We start from the raw sequence: 7,112 nt of genomic DNA, 5'->3' as shown, positions 1-7,112 counted from the left end.
TCAAACGAGGACCCGTCCTTCTCTTGAGCCATCCACATCTTTTTCAGCATGAGAATTTCAGGATTTTCGGCCAAACATCAGAAGTCTTCTGAATCCTTTGGCAGTGTTTTCTGAATTGCCCCACTTTCTACAAGAATGTGCTGAATCCAACTTTTTATTGTCAGTTACAGGGGAGACCAATGGTGGGACCTGAGCTACTCTCTGTAACTGTGGGCTTGCATTTGGAGAATTGGAGACAATGGTAAGAGGTTTTCCAAACTCAAAATTACATAACTTTGGAGTACATATTTCTTCAGAGGGGATATCGTTTTCAGGTATTAATCTGAACTCAAAACTGTTTGAATCTGGATCATCAAGAGATGAGGCATGCACAACCGTTGCTTCAGAAGGTTCCTCAAGATTAGGTCTCTGGAGCTTAAAAGATGAAGATTGAAAGTTGTTCTTAGGATTTGGCTGTACATCAAGTTGCCTAGAATTGGGAGAGTTTGACATAGCCACTTCAATTAGAGGAGTTGAGGCAGCTTCTGTGACCTCAACATTCTCAGGCTTTAGTTGTTGCTGCTTTGGCAGATGGGAGTTAGTTGCCAGTTTATTTACACTTGTAGCTGTCTTTCCAGCAATTCGTTGTCTCTGTGTCTTCGGATCTTCACTCTTCTCTTCCTTGTCCATTTTGGTCTTTTGCAAACTTGCTTTAAAGGAATGTGATTGTTGGGCTTGTGACTGTGCTTCAGCCAATGGAGTAGACTTCGTTGATTTTCCGCTCCTTGCAGCCTTTTTAGCCTTCTTCTCATTCTTCTTTTGAACGGATTGATCGGCACACTGACCACGTTGCGCCGGCATCAGAGGGATGTGCCAAAGGTGTGGGAGCATGTTTTCCTTCCATGTGATCCATAGCGAAAGAATTCAGCTATAAGGATTGGGTTTTCGTATTGGCAAGGGTTTGTGTATTCAGTAGCCTCCTCCACACCAACTCTGCTGTATCGTTGGTACGTGAACTGAGGGGTATAAGCATCATTGATTCAGGGCCTATCGAAGGACTCTTTGTACTGCTTCCACAGTTTCCTCTCCACCTGTAGCAGATGAAATCGCTTGACGGAGACTACCCCCTTTGTCCTCGGTAAGAGCTATGGCCAAATGTACAGGAGTGTATTGGGCGTGACCAGATTCTGTAGCGATCTCCAGACCCGCGGCTAGAGCCTCATTTGTTTTGTGTGTAAATTTCTCGGGATTCATTTTATATTGTGCATTGTGAAATCAGTTTTGTGCGATATACCAGCTGATATGCTTATCAGACTTGGAGTTTGACTACATCAATCCTTATGATTCAACAACCAGAATAAATATGTCACTTGCAATATATTTCAGCCTGAAGTATTTGTAGAATAACAAGCATAATTTCTATTTAATAAGTATTAGTTGAATAAAGTGAAGCTAGGTGTAGATGTGGGGAAAGTAACTCTTGTTGTAGCTTGAATTTTCGAGTAATTATTATTCCTGGACACTTGCTGGACATACATGTTTTCCTTTTCATTACCACTTCTTTGATAAAGCCTCCAGATCAACGTGTTGATTCTTACAAGAAAACGACTCTACATCGACTGACTTGAGATGGGATTTCAACATCTTCTAAGACCCTGATCTGAACTCTGTATGGATCGAACCCGCTCTTGAGAGGATAATGACATTATATCTTTGAAGAAAAGAGGTATTGACTTGTTGATTCCAGAGTTGTTGATTACTTGCTATATTGACTGCTGCATAAGTATGTATGGTTCATGAAAGTAGTGTTCTTTTAGCATCACAGTGATTGCTGCTGGTTGATTGGAACATTGATTGTTAAAGCCCAGAAAATGGCTTTAATTTATGATGTATTAGATTTATTAAATACTTTGATACAGTCCAATGACGATGGGATGGTAAACATCAACAAAGACACTCTCTGTGACATTCAGACTTGCTTGCATAATGCATAGGAAAAGATCGATTTTTTGTAGCTTGAATCACAGCTACAGCAAGAAGAGCTACATCAAAATAGACATCATTTTGAACCTGTTTTTGTTTAGAACATTGAGACAACCACCCATCAACAACAAGTCAATATTGTTGAAGTTGATTCAGATCTAGTGCCCAATGAAGTAGCAAAATTGCATACAGACACAGAAATTCAGCCAACACTTCCCAAGCCAATCATCAGACCTTGGGAAGAGCTTGTCCACAACAAGCACAAAACTGGTCTTGGATATGACAAGGACCTGTCCTTTCATATTCTAGACTACTCCAAACCAATCCAATTTCAAAGTGTTGGATTTCTTCAGGACGGTTCATCTTCACCTGCCCCTCATGACAGTTCACCTCCAGCTATTCCAGATTCCGCCTCTCTTCCACAACAACCACAAAAGATTGTGAAATGTCAACACTGTGACCAAGTTGGCTATCTGAAAGATCACTGTTTTGATCTTCATCCATGTAAGCACTGTCATAAAACCAGCCATTCTTCAAACAGATTATTCAGAAACAAACCTCCTGCAAGAACAAAGATTCATATTGGATGGATTGCTTCTTGGCAATGGGCATCAACAACCAAGAAGATATTCCAGTCACATGTCAGAACTTATTCTAGAGTATTGAACAATGTTGCAGTTGAGTTTTCTCCATTATCTCACCTTGTATCTGACAGGGGGGAAATGATGGTCATCTACAAGCTTCAAAGCCACATCAAGCGAGCCTGAGCCACAACCTGCCACACCAGATTCAGAGTTGTAGCTAGAGATAAAGATGCCCCTGAGCATGCCTTCAGTTGGTGAATCTTATTCAAAGAATCGGGGACACTTCCTCTAGCAAAAGACTTCATCTTCTTGCCAGTTTTGGAAGAGTTCCAAGAATTGCATTAAGCATTCAAGAGTTGTTGGTCATCCTTAAACCATCACAAGTTGAGACCTCCCTTTTCAGGTTGAGGTTCTCCCTTTTATGCGGGGTGAGACCTCCCTTTCATGGTTGAAGGTTTCCCTCTTCAAAACATCATGAGCACTTCCTCTAGCAGAAGACTTGAGCTTCATGCCAGACTTGGAAGAGTTCTGGGAACTGCACTAAGCGTTCCAGTGTTGGTGGTCATCCTTAAACCACCGCCCTTTATACCAACATTTCAGAGAGCACATTCAACCTAGTGCTGCCATGCATTTTTGCATGTTTTGTATTACAGTGCTCTTCTTGGACTCATACATAACCCTTCGGATTAAGGGGGGAATGTTGGACACCTAATCCTCTAAGGGTTAGTGTGGAAGTTGAACAACCAAAAGAGTCCAAGAGACCACTTGGAATATGAATCCAAGGGTCACACCATGTACTATAAATGTATATCATTTGTTAATAATAAGTGTACTATCCTATTTATTATCATACAAGTGGAAATATAGTCTAGATTACACAAAGCCTTAGCTTGGAAGCAGAGGGATTGTACTGAGAGTTGGATAGCTTCCGAGCTAAGGCTTTGTGTAATCCAGACTATATTTCCACTTGTATGATAATACAGAGATGGAGTTTTAGGCAGGTGCTTTCCCCGGGTAAATTCTTCTGTGTTATGTGTGATTGATTTCTTCTTAACAGTTATATGTGTTCTTATTGATGTTGCTCATGGTTAATTAAGCTTTCGCTAATTTTTTTGTAGAAGCAGATTAAGTGTTTTGCTCTAGTACATTGCATTAGCAGGTTGATCTATAGGTGGGAAATTTCTACATGGTATCAGAGCTAGCTGATTTGTAGAAAAAGTTCTACATGGTATCAAAGCTAGCTGATTTGTAGGAAAAATTCTATAAAATTCTACATGGTATCAGAGCTAGCTGATTAGTAGGAAAAATTATACAAAATTTCTACATGGTATTGGAGCACAGGTGATCAAAGGAGAGAATAGTACACTGAGAGGAGATGTCAAATTTTTGAGTTTTGGGCCGAAATTTTGTAGAGCAGATATGAAAATTTCTGTACTAAATTTTCAGAAACAAATAGCAGATTTGGATTTCTTGCGGAAAAAGACCCAAATTCAAAAAAAAATCAGCTGAATCGGAGTTCAGATGAGGGAGATATCGCTATTTAAAATCAACTCTTTTTCTAGAAAATTTCATGACGGCGGGAAATATGAAACATATTGGTGTGCTAGCTAAGAACCTGTATGCACTTGAGGTACAAGATGCATGCAAAGCCTTGAGGAGCAAGGCAAAGGTTATATACTTGGTGGTTGAGAGGGAGAATAAATTACCTCTCAACATGCACCGTCAGAAGAAGTCTCAGACGATTGTGGAGGAGCCAATATTGGTGCAGCAGCTTTAGGAGGTTGTGGAGCAGCCACAATAGGGGAAGCTGAGAGGAGACAGAGTGGAGGCATCCACTCATGTAGAGACCTCCAGTAGGGGGAAATTTTGAGCCAGGTGGGTAGAGGGATCACATGCATCCATACCTCCAGGTAGGAGGTGGGGCGATGTGGAGTGATCGTCCCAAGGAGGAGGGGTACGGTCCTTGAGGTACCCAACCTCTTTGATTCAACTTTGCTACAGGAGCCCCGATGAGGAGTAGCAGGACTGGCTGATTGGGTAGAGACAGATGCAGATGGAGCGGCAGAGAGAGCTACAGTGCAGGAGTCCTAGGACAATGTAGAGCTAGTAGGTTGCAACGAAGCGAGAGGCACAGGAGTGTTGCACCAGTGCAGGATGGCACAGAGAGGTGTGCAATGGTGCGAGATGCATGGAGTGTTGCAGTAGCTCAGAGGTCAGAGAGGGAGCACTTGTTAGCAACAGGTAGAGCTTTAGCATTAGAGTATGTTTCTAGCCCAACAGAGAGGTCGGTTGGGAGTTTTTCTTTGTTCCGAGAGTTGCTAGAGCAACCACACTTGGTAGGAGTGTTGCATGAGAACATTCCAAAGGTACAGGATTGGGTTCGAGTTGAAGCCTTTCTTGTTGAGAGGGAGTGTTGAAAATGGCAATAACAAATGCTAAAAATAGAAGCTCTAAAAATAGCACTGCGATAAATAGCAGTTTGGGTACCATTGCTGGATTGAACAACAAGGAATGAAAAATGGAAGTGCTAAAAATAGCATTATATTTTTAGCAGTTTAGGATGGATTCCTATTTTTAGTCAGTCCCTGGACTAAAATAGGAAGTAAGATTTGAATTTCATATTAACAACAGTCTGTAAATTAATTAATTAATTCAATTTGAGTTAATTAGTTAAGGAATTATGAACTTGAAGTCTATGTGAGGACATGCAACAGTTTCTCCTTTGATTGAGGGATTTAACCATCAGTTAAAGGATGAGGATGAGTTGTAATTAGTTGGCTCAGTTAACTGAGTCAAGTCCAGTTAGATTAATTTAACAAGTTGTTAAATTAATGAGATTCAGTTTGTTAATGCTTGCATGCATGTAACAACTGGTATTTTCAGATAACTGAATATTATAGCTTAAATAATTCATGCATGTCAGTTCAGACAAAGACCCAGTTGAGATCAGAGAAGGGACAATGTACTATCAATTGGATGAATATTTTTCCTATAAAGGAAGCTCATCCATGATGAGGATTTATCTCTTTCAGGTTTGTGCAGTTATTCAGAGGTCATTGTTTTGTGTGAGGTGAGAATCACACAGGTTGCAGCTGGAGGACCCAGGAAAAACTGTGCATAGAAATAGGAGGCTTGGAGGGCAGAGGAGAAGGTTTGTGAGAAGCCTTTGACTGTCTATGAGCAACAGAGGGATTGTACTGAGAGCTGGATAGCTTCCGAGCTAAGGCTTTGTGTAATCCGGACTATATTTCCACTTGTATGATAATACAGAGATGGGGTTTTAGGCAGGTGCTTTCCCCGGGTAAATTCTTCTGTGTTATGTGTGATTGATTCCTTCTTATCAGTTATATGTGTTCTTATTGATGTTGCTCATGGTTGATTAAGCTTCCATTAAATTGTTTGTAGAATTAGATCAAGTGTTTTGCTTTAGTACATTGCATTAGCAAGTTGATCTACAGGTGGGAAATTTCTACATGGTATTAGAGCTAGCTGATTTGTAGAAAAATTTCTACATGGTATCAAAGCTAGCTGATTTGTAGGAAAAATTCTACAAAATTCTACACCATATACGTCGATGGTTACATAACATTTTAGTGCCTTATGGTTTTGGCACATAACATTTAACATTTGTTTTGTTTATATATAATACGTTGACTGTTGAATGGGCTAGATTCTTTGAAATAGGGTCAGCGGGACCACCGGGGGTGGTCCTCCCCCCAAACATAACATTTTTTTATGTCAATTATAATGATATGGTCATTGGGGGGTGGCAGGGTTGGTGGCTCGCCACCCCATAATTTTTGTTTTGTTTTGTTTTTTATACAATATAGTTGTTTTGTCAAATTGGCCGAAAATAGGGGTCACTAGAGAAATTAGGCGTTCGATAAATTCACCTGTTTTCGGGAGCCAAGTTCCATGCCTCGAACTTGGTCATTTTGTAGGATCTTTAAACCTGGCCCACTTGCCCACTTTTACAAGCTCTATCTTCTTCATACGAACTTGGATTGGAGTGTTGTTCACACCATTCGAATCAAGGCGATGAGAACTTTGATATGGTCCTGGCTCGAGAGAAATCTGACCAATTTGAATTTTGAGCTACTATAATCCCTCTTTGATCTCCGAGTGTGTCTGGAGCCACTTGGATCAATAGCCAAATTCTCTCAAGCCCTAGAATGGAAGACAAACTTCAGAAGAAGGTTATTTTGGAGTCAGAGGGAGTTAAGGAGAAAATATTTGTTTATTCTTTCTCAGGCAACATAAAAAAAAACAATGAAGTTTAGTTAGTGGATAGTGGTGCCTCTATACATATGACTGATTTTCAAAATGTTCTCATAGATTTGACAAAAAGAGACTCAAATTTACAGGTGGAACTTGGGGATAATGTTAAATATGCAGTAAATGGATTAGCCTCATTTCAAATGGAATATGGAAAGTCTCTTCATATGAGTGAAGTCTTATTTGTAGCAGGATTAAAAAAGAATATGTTTTCTATTTCAGCCTTGGAATACAAAGGATATAGAGTTGCACTAGTGGATGGACAAGTTATAACATGGCCTAAAGGGTCAA

At 40.2% G+C, this 7,112-nt stretch overlaps 1 pseudogene; it reads right to left on the bottom strand.

Annotated features, from left to right (window-relative positions):
* LOC149185492 (uncharacterized) lies at positions 1 to 840 on the bottom strand (annotated as a pseudogene).
* Between the last annotated feature and the right edge of the window lie 6,272 nt (positions 841 to 7,112).

This window comes from Pinus tabuliformis, chromosome 3_1, assembly GCF_031772625.1.
Source record: "Pinus tabuliformis cultivar Carrire ecotype Pingquan chromosome 3_1, CPIR1, whole genome shotgun sequence".
Lineage (NCBI taxonomy): Eukaryota > Viridiplantae > Streptophyta > Pinopsida > Pinales > Pinaceae > Pinus > Pinus tabuliformis.
Note: the sequence above shows the minus strand (reverse complement) of the source record. Positions and strands in the feature narration are given on the sequence as shown.